Genomic DNA, 14528 nt, shown 5'->3' with positions numbered 1-14528 from the left:
GCAAAGAACCTACTTCTACTCTTACTTGGCCGCCATGATCTCGCTCAGCTATTTTGTGCGCTACCAGTGCTTCTTGCGTTCCGAAATGAGAGACCATTGCCTCAGGCGAGACTGTATGTAAACACCGCTTGCACCTCCGGCCGCTAGATGGCGGCCTGGGGCACATACAGTAGCATTCTACGGCGCAAGCAGACACGCCAAATAGCCACTGAAAGAGAAACACACAAGAGGGCATTCATAGGACTCTTGTGCTTTCTTTAAAACCGCCTCTCTCTTCGAAATTTTTCGCACAGCACTAGCTCATTCACCTCACTCTAACAGTGCGAACTCTTGTCGATATTTGGCCTCTTTCATTCATACTTCCTCTTTCGTTTCACTTTGCGTCTTACTTTATACCCGCCCTTGGAGCTGCTGACATACAATACTCGCAACAAATGTGTTTCTCTCTGTATATCTTTTCGCCTATCACGAGTATTGCTTTTCCTCACATGGCAATTATGAAAACACCCACAGCTGAACAAACACTTCAATTCAGCGCCACGTCCATACTATCAATCATACACCAGTAATTTCACAGCTACTTGCTCCACTAATACATTTCTCATGTCTACTGTCAAACAGATGAAGAATCAAAGTATACAACAAGTCTCTATGAACATCACTGTCAGGACATTTTACAGACCTACGCATACCATGCCAATCTGTATGCTTCAACTATGATGGCCCATGTGCTATGAATACAGAAATTTCTCATAAAATAACAAATAATTTTACAACTATACAACTACTCCGACAAGCTCCTTACTAAAATGCTACATGTTTAGCAATCCCCCCATCATCTCAGAATAATCCCAAGCAGTGCTTTCATCCCATGAGCACTTCTTTGCAAGCAAAACCACGAACTACTTTTTATACTAGCTTCCTTGTCACAGTGAACAGGAAACTAATGCTAGTGCCTCAGTTTACTAAAAAGCTTCTTTCGCTTGCAACATATAAACTACCAACTTGAACCTCACACACACACACACACACATACAGAAAACTTAATTCCACAGAAATTTAGGAGTAACAGTGGTTACCTCACATTTTCATACATACTCAAATAGCTACTTCTGTGCACTTCACACAATGTTCTCATCGTGTTCCACCAGAGAACACAGTTATCACTATGCATGGATTCTGGTAAAAGAGCATTAAAAAAACAAACAGCCTGATCAAAGTGATTATCTGCACATCCTCTGCCAATATCATGTCACTCTATACCCGAGGGAAACTAGAATGCAGGGAAAGGAGCTTTGTTGTGAGCACTGTGTTGGTATTTCATCATTTACTGACCAAAGTCTTATCAAGCCAAGTATGCACCAGCTCTGTGTATGGCTGGGTCAATCAAGAGCCCCTATCAATTTTTCTTAAAAGACAAGCAGCATCAACAACTCACAGGAGGCACTGAACATTTTTACCATTATCTGCACCACCTTCCACTGATTTACTGAAGAAGAAACTGCAAAGTCTGCCCAATTTTGTACACAAGTAATCTTGAAAACATTGGAGTCAACAGCAGATACATAGTTTCCAAGACTGTAGCTAGGAACAACCCTTCAATTTCAAGATTTATCTCTCACTGAGACACACCATACCCAAACTACACCTAGCAGGAAATTACTACTTACTTCATTTCTAGCTATTTATGTCATATTCAACAACTGTCTCTTTCTCACCTAAATCTTCTACACAACTGAGTACACTGTTATGAACAAACACATTATGGCAACAAGCCAGTGTCACTAATATCCACTCTATTGAAAACCATTTAAATACTCATCCTGCCCAACTAACCACCATCTTCGGCCCAAAGCTCACTCACATCATACCTACAAATCACAAACTTCTGTGGTAAAAATAATTTTGGGTTTCAAAACATAATCTACTAATCACATACCAGTATTTCTTACAAAGCCTATCATTCATCATTCACTTCAAAATATCAGTTTATATGCTGTTGTGCAACTGCAGTGCAAGTAAACACTCTCAAATCATCTAGAACTGAGGTACGGAAAGGGTTCACCAAGTGTTTCCAGGTAGTCCTGTAGCTCCCTCTCAGTCTTTACACAATCGTCTAACACACTGTACGCCATTTCAGGGCAAATGTACTTGTTTCATTATACTACGACACGGCCTATTACAATTTCAAATTTTAAAAAAACAAATATCTGCCTGATCCAACGTCATCCGCTACTCCACGCCCTTCATTCACACAACACAATCTACCTCTTGCTACTTACATTACGTTTTCACTTGTGATTATGGCTCAGCAATAGCCGAGCACTACGAAAAATACCTTATAGACTCATTTAATGTTCCCCTCCACGGAAATCTTTAGTAAAAGGCGAAAGATTTATTCGTTTTGAAGGGAAACCAGAGTGCCGATCAACGCCCTCACTTCAATACTTATGGCTGCTTCTCTATTACTTCTCCGCGAGAACGCGGAAAATTCTTTCCGTCTTGTCTACTTCTCTACCGTCAACAGACTTCCAGTGTCATGCAAGCACACACCCCAAACTAACTGTCAACGCTGAAACACGTGTCTGCCAAATGTCGTCGCTATTACTCTTTAGTTAACTATTTTCATCATTTCTGTCACCATTCAAGCTGCTTCATTACCTCACCTGCCGACAGATGGCAGCACGCCTAATTCCTGTCGGCGACTCACCGTCCGACATACAACGTCCGACACACAACTGCCCGCACTGCTCTGCATCTAACACTAATCTCTCTCCTCCCTACCACATTCGTTCACTGAAAAAAACTGACAACTAGACAGTTCTTTGTACGCAAAACTAGGCCACATCAGACGCAACGTGTATGTAGATGTATGGTGCAAGGGAAATATCCCCCTACGCCCACACATCTAATTAATACTAGTTGACAACAGAAATAAAATTTCTGTCGATAGTATTCGAACCAGTCTTATCCATTTGCCAATTTCATGCATTCCTTCTTGCAGATAACAGTGCCTTGCAAATCGCTCAATTCATGTTTGTTAGCCAAACGTGCTCCTCCTAAATGTTTCGTACATCATGCATTAGTGGTGATTATCAACACTGTGTTGTGTGTCAGCTTTTTATGGTCATCAATTGCACTCTTCTTGTGTTGCTCACTCAGTCTTGTAACTCAAAAGTACGTCGTTGTCATCCAAGCCTAGCACTTGGAGCAGGCCAAATCAAATGGCTCGTCCCCGTGACACTCGAGAAACTTCCACAAGGCTTTCATGACATGTCGCAATCAAAGTCCTTCCACAACCTGCAGCGACATTTCTGCAACGACGCGGGTCCCGATACCAAAGGTATGACTTACGCTTCTGATCTATATAATAAAACCACCACTCGGAAAGCGCTATTCCCTTCCCACAGAATGTGGTGAACGATCATCGATTTCAACCAAGATGCGATGAATCTCGATCGCAAGCCTCACGCTCAGGGAGAGTGCTACCACTCATCATCGTGGTTACGTCTACTCCAGCTTTGAACTAGAGAGAGTTGAAGACATACTACAGAAATGATCCTGTGAAGTATGATCTTGCTTGCAAGCTATCACCGCTCGCTACTTATGCCACGAGACCGTCAACACGCCCTACGAGAATACGACACACTCTTCACATTTCGCGATTTACAAGCTCCGACATTCTGCAAAGAACCTACTTCTACTCTCACTTGGCCGCCATGATCTCGCTCAGCTATTTTGTGCGCTACCAGTGCTTCTTGCGTTCCGAAATGAGAGACCATTGCCTCAGGCGAGACTGTATGTAAACACCGCTTGCACCTCCGGCCGCTAGATGGCGGCCTGGGGCACATACAGTAGCATTCTACGGCGCAAGCAGACACGCCAAATAGCCACTGAAAGAGAAACACACAAGAGGGCATTCATAGGACTCTTGTGCTTTCTTTAAAACCGCCTCTCTCTTCGAAATTTTTCGCACAGCACTAGCTCATTCACCTCACTCTAACAGTGCGAACTCTTGTCGATATTTGGCCTCTTTCATGCATACTTCCTCTTTCGTTTCACTTTGCGTCTTACTTGATACCCGCCCTTGGAGCTGCTGACATACAATACTCGCAACAAATGTGTTTCTCTCTGTATCTCTTTTCGCCTATCACGAGTATTGCTTTTCCTCACATGGCAATTATGAAAACACCCACAGCTGAACAAACACTTCAATTCAGCGCCACGTCCATACTATCAATCATACACCAGTAATTTCACAGCTACTTGCTCCACTAATACATTTCTTATGTCTACTGTTAAACAGATGAAGAATCAAAGTATACATCAAGTCTCTATGAACATCACTGTCAGGACATTTTACAGACCTACACATACCATGCCAATCTGTATGCTTCAACTATGATGGCCCATGTGCTATGAATACAGAAATTTCTCATAAAATAACAAATAATTTTACAACTATACAACTACTCCGACAAGCTCCTTACTAAAATGCTACATGTTTAGCAATCCCCCCATCATCTCAGAATAATCCCAAGCAGTGCTTTCATCCCATGAGCACTTCTTTGCAAGCAAAACCACAAACTACTTTTTATACTAGCTTCCTTGTCACAGTGAACAGGAAACTAATGCTAGTGCCTCAGTTTACTAAAAAGCTTTTTTCGCTTGCAACATATAAACTACCAACTTGAACCTCACACACACACACACACACACACACACACACACACACACACATACAGAAAACTTAATTCCACAGAAATTTAGGAGTAACAGTGGTTACCTCACATTTTCATACATACTCAAATAGCTACTTCTGTGCACTTCACACAATGTTCTCATCGTGTTCCACCAGAGAACACAGTTATCACTATGCATGGATTCTGGTAAAAGAGCATTAAAAAAACAAACAGCCTGATCAAAGTGATTATCTGCACATCCTCTGCCAATATCATGTCACTCTATACCCGAGGGAAACTAGAATGCAGGGAAAGGAGCTTTGTTGTGAGCACTGTGTTGGTATTTCATCATTTACTGACCAAAGTCTTCTCAAGCCAAGTATGCACCAGCTCTGTGTATGGCTGGGTCAATCAAGAGCCCCTATCAATTTTACTTAAAAGACAAGCAGCATCAACAACTCACAGGAGGCACTGAACATTTTTACCATTATCTGCACCACCTTCCACTGATTTACTGAAGAAGAAACTGCAAAGTCTGCCCAATTTTGTACACAAGTAATCTTGAAAACATTGGAGTCAACAGCAGATACATAGTTTCCAAGACTGTAGCTAGGAACAACCCTTCAATTTCAAGATTTATCTCTCACTGAGACACACCATACCCAAACTACACCTAGCAGGAAATTACTACTTACTTCATTTCTAGCTATTTATGTCATATTCAACAACTGTCTCTTTCTCACCTAAATCTTCTACACAACTGAGTACACTGTTATGAACAAACACATTATGGCAACAAGCCAGTGTCACTAATATCCACTCTATTGAAAACCATTTAAATACTCATCCTGCCCAACTAACCACCATCTTCGGCCCAAAGCTCACTCACATCATACCTACAAATCACAAACTTCTGTGGTAAAAATAATTTTGGGTTTCAAAACATAATCTACTAATCACATACCAGTATTTCTTACAAAGCCTATCATTCATCATTCACTTCAAAATATCAGTTTATATGCTGTTGTGCAACTGCAGTGCAAGTAAACACTCTCAAATCATCTAGAACTGAGGTACGGAAAGGGTTCACCAAGTGTTTCCAGGTAGTCCTGTAGCTCCCTCTCTGTCTTTACACAATCGTCTAACACACTGTACGCCATTTCAGGGCAAATGTACTTGTTTCATTATACTACGACACGGCCTATTACAATTTCAAATTTTAAAAAAACAAATATCTGCCTGATCCAACGTCATCCGCTACTCCACGCCCTTCATTCACACAACACAATCTACCTCTTGCTACTTACATTACGTTTTCACTTGTGATTATGGCTCAGCAATAGCCGAGCACTACGAAAAATACCTTATAGACTCATTTAATGTTCCCCTCCACGGAAATCTTTAGTAAAAGGCGAAAGATTTATTCGTTTTGAAGGGAAACCAGAGTGCCGATCAACGTTTGTTTTTTTTTTTTTTTTTTTTTTACTTTATTGTTATTTTAAAGCCTGTACAGCAGGCAGGCTGTCAGCAGCATACTACGCTGCTCTTCAGCCATAGAAGGTACAATCAGCAAAAACAGGAGAAAAACATAAAAGTTACAAAACGGTGGGCAATAAACAGGAGACACAGAGAAACAAACACGGAGCCGTTCACACTCGACGATAAGCCACACTGCAAACTGTTGAGACGACGCACAAACACTGAAGGAGACGATGGCACTGGTGAACGATGGAGTGTGACGGTAAACACTGAACACTAAACATGACGGCACACACGATACACTGATGGCGGTGATCTCCGGCGCGCGAATGTCCACTGAGCGTGTGCGAGTCCGGGGACCTGCCAAGAGGGCAACAGGGATGAGGAGGGGGAGAGGGGAGGAAAAGAGGATGCCATGGCGTAGGAGACGGGGACAGGAGGATAGGGACAGGGGAGGGGGGGGCCCGGGGGACGAGGGACGAGAAAAGGAGGAGGGAGGGAAAGGGGAGAGAAGGGAGGGAGGGTGCCCCGAGGAGCAAGCACAGGAGGAGGGTGGGAGGATCAAAGTTGGTAGGAGGGGTAGATGGAGGGGAGGAGGGCATCATCAGGGAGGGGGAGCTGGCGGAAGCCACCTTGGGAGAGGGTAAGGAGGGTGGAGAGATGGAGACCGGGTGGGACGTGGGAGTACAGGCGTGGCAGCGGGCGGGGGTGGGAGAGGATCGGGGAGACGAGCGGGTGAGGAGGATCGAGTTTACGGGAGGTGTATAGGATGCGTATCCTTTCGAGGAAGAGGAGGAGGTGGGGGAAGGGGATAAGGTCATACAGGATCCGCGTGGGGGAAGGGAGACGGATGCGATAGGCAAGGCGGAGAGCATGGCGTTCAAGGATTTGGAGGGATTTATAAAAGGAAGGGGGGGCGGAGATCCAGGCGGGATGGGCGTAACAGAGGATAGGGCGGATGAGGGACTTATAGGTGTGGAGGATGGTGGAGGGGTCCAGACCCCACGTTCGGCCGGAAAGGAGCTTGAGGAGACGGAGTCGGGAACGTGCCTTGGCTTGGATTGTCTGGAGATGGGGAGTCCAGGAGAGGCGACGGTCGAGGGTGACGCCAAGGTACTTAAGGGTGGGGGTGAGAGCGATGGGACGGCCATAAACGGTGAGATAGAAATCAAGGAGGCGGAAGGAGGGAGTGGTTTTGCCTACAATGATCGCCTGGGTTTTGGAAGGATTGACCTTGAGCAACCACTGGTTGCACCAAGCGGTGAACCGGTCAAGATGGGATTGGAGAAGGTGTTGGGAGCGTCGCAGGGTGGGGGCAAGGGCAAGGAAGGCGGTGTCATCGGCAAACTGGAGAAGGTGGACGGGGGGTGACGGCGGCGGCATGTCCGCCGTGTACAACAAGTACAGAAGGGGGGAGAGGACGGAGCCTTGGGGCACACCGGCGGAGGGGAAAAAGGTGTAGGAATCGGTGTTATGGATGGTGACATAGGAAGGACGGCGGGAGAGAAAGGAACCGATCAGACGAACGTAGTTAATGGGAAGGGCGAAGGTTTGGAGCTTGAAGAGGAGACCGGAATGCCAGACGCGGTCATAAGCGCGTTCGAGGTCAAGTGAGAGGAAGATGGCGGAGCGACGGGAATTAAGCTGTTCGGAAAGGAGATGAGTGAGGTGAAGGAGAAGATCGTCGGAAGAGAAGGATGGCCGAAAGCCACACTGGGTGACGGGAAGGAGGCGGTGCTGGCGGAGATGCCGGTGGATGCGGCGGGTGAGGATAGATTCTAGGACCTTGCTGAAGACCGAGGTAAGGCTGATGGGACGGTAGGAGGAGACGGCGGACGGCGGTTTGCCAGGTTTAAGGAACATGAGGATACGGGAGGTTTTCCACAGGTCGGGGTAGTAACCGGTGGACAGGACTACATTGTAGAGCCTGGCCAGGGTGGAGAGGAAAGAGACAGGAGCTTCACGAAGGTGACGGTAGGTGGCACGATCGTGACCAGGAGCGGTGTTGCGTTTTGTGTGGAGTGTATCAATGAGATCCTGTGTAGTGATAGGGGCATTGAGTTCCGTGTGTGTAATGTTGTCCAAGTACTGGAAGCCAGGAGCGAGGGGAGGGGAAGAGGTGTCAGTTCGATCGCGGATATCTGGGAAGAGGGAGTAATCGAACTGGGGATCATCGGGGACGGAAAATACATCGGAGAGGTAGGAGGCAAAGTGATTGGCCTTACTAAGGGAGTCAGGGAAAGGGTGATCATCATGGAGAAGAGGATAATAGGGGGAGGGTTTAGTTCCGGTAAGGCGACGGAAGGCCGACCAGAACTTGGACGAGTTGATTGGTAGGGTTGCATTTAAACGGGTGCATGTCTGTCGCCAGTCCCGGCGTTTCTTAGCCGCGAGCAAATTACGAACGTGTCGCTGGAGTTGCCGGTGGCGGCGTAGTGTGTCCGGGTCACGCGTGCGGAGGAAGGCACGGTAGAGACGACGGGATTCACGGAGGAGGAGAACGGCCTGTGGGGGTAAGGTAGGACGGTGGGGATGGATGGCGACAGTAGGAACGTGGGCCTCCACGGCCTCAGACAAGGTCCGCTGGAGAAAGGAGGCGGCATGGGTGACATCGTCAGGGTGGTGGTAGGTGAGAGGGTGGCTATCGACCTGGGTGGAAAGGGTATCCCGGTAGGCATTCCAGTCGGCTCGGGAATAGTCGTGGACATACTTAGGGGGAGGGTCAGTACGAGGGTCGGGGCGAGGGCGACGACCGTCTGAAACGGTGAGGAGGACAGGGAGATGGTCGCTACCAATAGGCTCCAGGACATCCACCGTGATGCGGCCAAGGAGGTTGGGGGAGGAGAGGATAACATCAGGAGTGGAGTTGGATTCAGGACGGGTATGCCGGGGGATGGGGACGAGGTCACCTTGAAGGGTGGAGAGGAACCGATGCCATCGCCATAACTGGGCAGCGGAACGACTATGGATGTTGAGGTCGGCGGCGATCACGTAGAAGGAAAAAGGTACGATCGACGTGGGAGAGGAAGTCGAAGGGAATAGGAGCGTTGGGGCGGACATAGATGGTGGCGCAGGTAACGGTAAGGCCGGGGAAGAAGAGACTAAGGATCAGGTGTTCGGTGGGGTCGGGAAGGAGAGGTTGGAGCCGAACGGGGATCTGGCGGTGGTGACCAATGGCAACTCCGCCACGCGCAATCGGGAGGGGATTATCGGAGCGGTGGAGGAGGTATGGCGAAGTGTGGACTGTGTGTTGGGGTTGCAGGAAGGTTTCATTGAGGAGGAAGGCATCCACGCGGTGGGTGGCAAGGGTGTGCAGGAACAGGTTTTTGTTGGCAGGAAGGGAGCGTATGTTGTTGAAAAGGATACGTTGCTGTCGCGCCATGACTGGGATTTAAACGAGGGTGTCAAGACGGGAGAAGGTGAAATGGGCCTGGTTGTTGGAGTAGGTGGCGTACATCTTGAGTTGGAAGATGGAACGGGCAGCAAGGGAGATCTGCTGGAGGGTGTGAGGGCGCTGAAAGGGATGAACATTCTGGAGGACGATGGTGAGGAACCTGATGATGTCCTCAGCGGTGGGTGGGGGACGAAGGGAATTGCCAGGGGGGGTGGGGGCGTCCAGAGGACGGACAGGTACGGTGAGTTCAGGAGTGGTTGGAGGGGGTCGGGCTTTACACTTTTGGGAGTAGGTGGGATGAGGGAGATTGCAGGTATTACAGGAGGGAGGGGATTGGAGGTTAGGGCACTGCCGGAGGAAGTGCGCCTGCCGACAATGCGGGCAGGTGGGGGCCTCGCGGCACTCAGCTGTGGGGTGCGCATTATAGCGCAGACACCTCTGGCAGCGCAGGGATTGAGGAGGGGAACGGGAAGGGTCGACCTTGTACCGCTGGTGGAAGAGGAGGGCACCCTCCTTCAGGAGACGGTCAATGGAGGGGGCCGATCAACGCCCTCACTTCAATACTTATGGCTGCTTCTCTATTACTTCTCCGCGAGAACGCGGAAAATTCTTTCCGTCTTGTCTACTTCTCTACCGTCAACAGCTTTTTATACTAGCTTCCTTGTCACAGTGAACAGGAAACTAATGCTAGTGCCTCAGTTTACTAAAAAGCTTTTTCCGCTTGCAACATATAAACTACCAACTTGAACCTCACACACACACACACATACAGAAAACTTAATTCCACAGAAATTTAGGAGTAACAGTGGTTACCTCACATTTTCATACATACTCAAATAGCTACTTCTGTGCACTTCACACAATGTTCTCATCGTGTTCCACCAGAGAACACAGTTATCACTATGCATGGATTCTGGTAAAAGAGCATTAAAAAAACAAACAGCCTGATCAAAGTGATTATCTGCACATCCTCTGCCAATATCATGTCACTCTATACCCGAGGGAAACTAGAATGCAGGGAAAGGAGCTTTGTTGTGAGCACTGTGTTGGTATTTCATCATTTACTGACCAAAGTCTTCTCAAGCCAAGTATGCACCAGCTCTGTGTATGGCTGGGTCAATCAAGAGCCCCTATCAATTTTACTTAAAAGACAAGCAGCATCAACAACTCACAGGAGGCACTGAACATTTTTACCATTATCTGCACCACCTTCCACTGATTTACTGAAGAAGAAACTGCAAAGTCTGCCCAATTTTGTACACAAGTAATCTTGAAAACATTGGAGTCAACAGCAGATACATAGTTTCCAAGACTGTAGCTAGGAACAACCCTTCAATTTCAAGATTTATCTCTCACTGAGACACACCATACCCAAACTACACCTAGCAGGAAATTACTACTTACTTCATTTCTAGCTATTTATGTCATATTCAACAACTGTCTCTTTCTCACCTAAATCTTCTACACAACTGAGTACACTGTTATGAACAAACACATTATGGCAACAAGCCAGTGTCACTAATATCCACTCTATTGAAAACCATTTAAATACTCATCCTGCCCAACTAACCACCATCTTCGGCCCAAAGCTCACTCACATCATACCTACAAATCACAAACTTCTGTGGTAAAAATAATTTTGGGTTTCAAAACATAATCTACTAATCACATACCAGTATTTCTTACAAAGCCTATCATTCATCATTCACTTCAAAATATCAGTTTATATGCTGTTGTGCAACTGCAGTGCAAGTAAACACTCTCAAATCATCTAGAACTGAGGTACGGAAAGGGTTCACCAAGTGTTTCCAGGTAGTCCTGTAGCTCCCTCTCTGTCTTTACACAATCGTCTAACACACTGTACGCCATTTCAGGGCAAATGTACTTGTTTCATTATACTACGACACGGCCTATTACAATTTCAAATTTTAAAAAAACAAATATCTGCCTGATCCAACGTCATCCGCTACTCCACGCCCTTCATTCACACAACACAATCTACCTCTTGCTACTTACATTACGTTTTCACTTGTGATTATGGCTCAGCAATAGCCGAGCACTACGAAAAATACCTTATAGACTCATTTAATGTTCCCCTCCACGGAAATCTTTAGTAAAAGGCGAAAGATTTATTCGTTTTGAAGGGAAACCAGAGTGCCGATCAACGCCCTCACTTCAATACTTACGGCTGCTCCTCTATTACTTCTCCGCGAGAACGCGGAAAATTCTTTCCGTCTTGTCTACTTCTCTACCGTCAACAGACTTCCAGTGTCATGCAAGCACACACCCCAAACTAACTGTCAACGCTGAAACACGTGTCTGCCAAATGTCGTCGCTATTACTCTTTAGTTAACTATTTTCATCATTTCTGTCACCATTCAAGCTGCTTCATTACCTCACCTGCCGACAGATGGCAGCACGCCTAATTCCTGTCGGCGACTCACCGTCCGACATACAACGTCCGACACACAACTGCCCGCACTGCTCTGCATCTAACACTAATCTCTCTCCTCCCTACCACATTCGTTCACTGAAAAAAACTGACAACTAGACAGTTCTTTGTACGCAAAACTAGGCCACATCAGACGCAACGTGTATGTAGATGTATGGTGCAAGGGAAATATCCCCCTACTCCCACACATCTAATTAATACTAGTTGACAACAGAAATAAAATTTCTGTCGATAGTATTCGAACCAGTCTTATTCATTTGCCAATTTCATGCATTCCTTCTTGCAGATAACAGTGCCTTGCAAATCGCTCAATTCATGTTTGCTAGCCAAACGTGCTCCTCCTAAATGTTTCGTACATCATGCATTAGTGGTGATTATCAACACTGTGTTGTGTGTCAGCTTTTTATCGTCATCAATTGCACTCTTCTTGTGTTGCTCACTCAGTCTTGTAACTCAAAAGTACGTCGTTGTCATCCAAGCCTAGCACTTGGAGCAGGCCAAATCAAATGGCTCGTCCCCGTGACACTCGAGAAACTTCCACAAGGCTTTCATGACATGTCGCAATCAAAGTCCTTCCACAAGCTGCAGCGACATTTCTGCAACGACGCGGGTCCCGATACCAAAGGTATGACTTACGCTTCTGATCTATATAATAAAACCACCACTCGGAAAGCGCTATTCCCTTCCCACATCCCTCAGAATGTGGTGAACGATCATCGATTACAACCAAGATGCGATGAATCTCGATCGCAAGCCTCACGCTCAGGGAGAGTGCTACCACTCGTCATCGTGGTTACGTCTACTCCAGCTTTGAACTAGAGAGAGTTGAAGACATACTACAGAAATGATCCTGTGAAGTATGATCTTGCTTGCAAGCTATCACCGCTCGCTACTTATGCCACGAGACCGTCAACACGCCCTACGAGAATACGACACACTCTTCACATTTCGCGATTTACAAGCTCCGACATTCTGCAAAGAACCTACTTCTACTCTTACTTGGCCGCCATGATCTCGCTCAGCTATTTTGTGCGCTACCAGTGCTTCTTGCGTTCCGAAATGAGAGACCATTGCCTCAGGCGAGACTGTATGTAAACACCGCTTGCACCTCCGGCCGCTAGATGGCGGCCTGGGGCACATACAGTAGCATTCTACGGCGCAAGCAGACACGCCAAATAGCCACTGAAAGAGAAACACACAAGAGGGCATTCATAGGACTCTTGTGCTTTCTTTAAAACCGCCTCTCTCTTCGAAATTTTTCGCACAGCACTAGCTCATTCACCTCACTCTAACAGTGCGAACTCTTGTCGATATTTGGCCTCTTTCATGCATACTTCCTCTTTCGTTTCACTTTGCGTCTTACTTGATACCCGCCCTTGGAGCTGCTGACATACAATACTCGCAACAAATGTGTTTCTCTCTGTATCTCTTTTCGCCTATCACGAGTATTGCTTTTCCTCACATGGCAATTATGAAAACACCCACAGCTGAACAAACACTTCAATTCAGCGCCACGTCCATACTATCAATCATACACCAGTAATTTCACAGCTACTTGCTCCACTAATACATTTCTTATGTCTACTGTTAAACAGATGAAGAATCAAAGTATACATCAAGTCTCTATGAACATCACTGTCAGGACATTTTACAGACCTACGCATACCATGCCAATCTGTATGCTTCAACTATGATGGCCCATGTGCTATGAATACAGAAATTTCTCATAAAATAACAAATAATTTTACAACTATACAACTACTCCGACAAGCTCCTTACTAAAATGCTACATGTTTAGCAATCCCCCCATCATCTCAGAATAATCCCAAGCAGTGCTTTCATCCCATGAGCACTTCTTTGCAAGCAAAACCACAAACTACTTTTTATACTAGCTTCCTTGTCACAGTGAACAGGAAACTAATGCTAGTGCCTCAGTTTACTAAAAAGCTTTTTCCGCTTGCAACATATAAACTACCAACTTGAACCTCACACACACACACACACACACACACACACACACACACACACACACACAGAAAACTTAATTCCACAGAAATTTAGGAGTAACAGTGGTTACCTCACATTTTCATACATACTCAAATAGCTACTTCTGTGCACTTCACACAATGTTCTCATCGTGTTCCACCAGAGAACACAGTTATCACTATGCATGGATTCTGGTAAAAGAGCATTAAAAAAACAAACAGCCTGATCAAAGTGATTATCTGCACATCCTCTGCCAATATCATGTCACTCTATACCCGAGGGAAACTAGAATGCAGGGAAACGAGCTTTGTTGTGAGCACTGTGTTGGTATTTCATCATTTACTGACCAAAGTCTTCTCAAGCCAAGTATGCACCAGCTCTGTGTATGGCTGGGTCAATCAAGAGCCCCTATCAATTTTACTTAAAAGACAAGCAGCATCAACAACTCACAGGAGGCACTGAACATTTTTACCATTATCTGCACCACCTTCCACTGATTTACTGAAGAAGAAACTGCAAAGTCTGCCCAATTTTG

The 14528-nt window shown here is 46.1% G+C and overlaps 5 non-coding genes across 5 annotated transcripts; all 5 read right to left on the bottom strand.

Moving 5' to 3' along the window:
- Nucleotides 1-2305: 2305 nt before the first annotated feature.
- On the bottom strand, nucleotides 2306-2424 carry LOC124608671. Its single transcript, XR_006979278.1, has one exon. It is a non-coding gene; the product is annotated as a U5 spliceosomal RNA (small nuclear RNA).
- Nucleotides 2425-3378: 954 nt separating this feature from the next.
- LOC124608551 lies at nucleotides 3379-3578 on the bottom strand. The gene has a single exon (XR_006979177.1). It is a non-coding gene; the product is annotated as a small nucleolar RNA U3 (small nucleolar RNA).
- A 2434-nt stretch (nucleotides 3579-6012) lies between these two features.
- On the bottom strand, nucleotides 6013-6131 carry LOC124608670. Its single transcript, XR_006979277.1, has one exon. It is a non-coding gene; the product is annotated as a U5 spliceosomal RNA (small nuclear RNA).
- Nucleotides 6132-11594: 5463 nt separating this feature from the next.
- LOC124608669 lies at nucleotides 11595-11713 on the bottom strand. The gene has a single exon (XR_006979276.1). It is a non-coding gene; the product is annotated as a U5 spliceosomal RNA (small nuclear RNA).
- A 954-nt stretch (nucleotides 11714-12667) lies between these two features.
- LOC124608527 lies at nucleotides 12668-12874 on the bottom strand. Its single transcript, XR_006979155.1, has one exon. It is a non-coding gene; the product is annotated as a small nucleolar RNA U3 (small nucleolar RNA).
- Between the last annotated feature and the right edge of the window lie 1654 nt (nucleotides 12875-14528).

This window comes from Schistocerca americana, chromosome 3 (genome assembly GCF_021461395.2).
Source record: "Schistocerca americana isolate TAMUIC-IGC-003095 chromosome 3, iqSchAmer2.1, whole genome shotgun sequence".
Lineage (NCBI taxonomy): Eukaryota > Metazoa > Arthropoda > Insecta > Orthoptera > Acrididae > Schistocerca > Schistocerca americana.
This window is presented reverse-complemented; position numbering and strand designations above follow the sequence as displayed.